Genomic DNA, 1,864 nt, shown 5'->3' with positions numbered 1-1,864 from the left:
ACGCGTCGTTGGCCGTCACGAGCTTAACGCGGCGATTCGTCGAACACTGCGTTATCGCGGTCACTCCTGTCAAATCCTGCCAAATGGTTAATACGCTCCGCATTTTCGTTTTCGCCGCGGTGAATAATAGGAAAGAGCCGTGGCGAATCCCTAGCCGAGTTGTTTATAAGAAAGCGTATTGCTGGCCGCATGCATAATTCGCTCCGGTCGGCGCATAACGGAAGCGGAGTGGGCGGAGGGCGGGGAGGGCGCAAACGGAGGAAGGGAAAAGCGAAAAAAAATTGGCACGTTAATGACGAAGAGAATTGCTCGTTTCGGGCGAGAAAGGGGGGAGGTTACGCCGAGCGGAAGGAAAGTAAAGTTACGGAGGGGCGTACGCCTTTCGTTAGGTATATGTATATGGAACGCCGGGAAAAGTGGGTCGTTCGCAGCGGCGGCGCTTATCGTTCGTAGTTAGTGGCTTGGAAACGATGCCGGTTCTTTTTTCCACCGTTCCCCCAACTCCGTGGCGTCGTTTCGTTGGTCCAATTATGTTCAACAATAGTCTCGCGGGCCGATAGATTCCGACAGGAGAGGATAGATAGAGAAGATACTTCCGACGCGACTGTGTGCTGGAAAAATTGGTTCGTTCACGGTGGTCCTCGTTATTAGGAGGAGAGTTTGCCTCTGCGAAACGCTATCCTGCAAATATGCGCGCTCTAGCTTACGCGATATCGCGGTTCGAGTTTACGATTACCTATTAGCGGTCGAACATTCGGGATCACTCGATCGGACATTCTTTGCGGTTGCGGCGAATTTACGACTCTCCCGTTACATGGTTGCGGTATCGAAACGGGCCGAGTTCAAAATGTTTAGCGACTCGTTTATAAAGCGGAGCTTAACACCGAACGAAAGTCGCTTAACTCGTCGGCTGAAGGAGGAGGAGGAGGAGGATTTTGGACGAGGTTCTTTTCAGTGGAAAACGAGGGAAACGTCGCGTCGGCTCGACTGGTTGCAGAGAGAACTGTGAAAGCAGCGAGTTCTTGAGTAATTACCGTGCGATTCGTATTTCTACTAGGCGAGGCGAGGCGAGGCGAGGCGACGCGTCGAAAGAACCGGTGACACCAATCGCGCAGGACAAATGTGCAAATATTGTCGCGCTTCGTAAATCGCAAAAACAACGGCGCTCGTCAAGCGAGGGATTTATGCATCGTGGTTCCGTCGCAGTGACCAGCCGTCCGTCCCACTATACCCCCAGCTACCAACCCTTTCCACCCCCTGTTTCCGCCCGTGTCCGCTTCCGGTCTCGCGTAGATGCACATGTGCGTATTGCTGATCTTCCCCTCCACCTCGTCTCTCCGCCCGTTCGACCCTCTCACCTCGCGCGTCTTCCCCTCCGCCGCTGTCCATTTTTTTCCATTTTTTCCTCGTTGCACGGTCACGCCCAGGAAAGCTGGCAATTCGCATGTTCGCACCTTCGCGTCACGAGCCGGCATTAAGCTGCAATTTTTCTCTGGAAAAAATACGCGATTCTGGTTGAGCAAATATACGGGGTAGCTGGTAGTGTGTACGTACATAGGTACACGGTGCCGGCCGGTCGGTCGACCGCGTTAATTTCGAGTCGCGAATTCTGTCGCGGTTTACTTTTCCCCTTCGACGTATCGTTTTACTCTGGCTTTCGTAACGCGCTCTATTTAGGCCTCTCCTTTTCCACGCTCTGTTCTATAGAATGGGAAAAATGTGGCGACGTGTGAACGACCGAGAGGCAGCCGTAATCCCCGTTGATCGTTCCGATATGCAAAAAAGTCAATCGATCCGCGCTTTCAGCGTTCGATTCTTTTACCAGCCCGACTCTCTTTTTACGGGACAATGTTTCCACCCTGCG

Source organism: Habropoda laboriosa, unplaced genomic scaffold (genome assembly GCF_001263275.1).
Source record: "Habropoda laboriosa isolate 0110345459 unplaced genomic scaffold, ASM126327v1 scaffold119, whole genome shotgun sequence".
NCBI lineage: Eukaryota > Metazoa > Arthropoda > Insecta > Hymenoptera > Apidae > Habropoda > Habropoda laboriosa.
The sequence above is the reverse complement of the archived record's forward strand: the minus strand, read 5'-3'. Positions refer to the sequence as shown.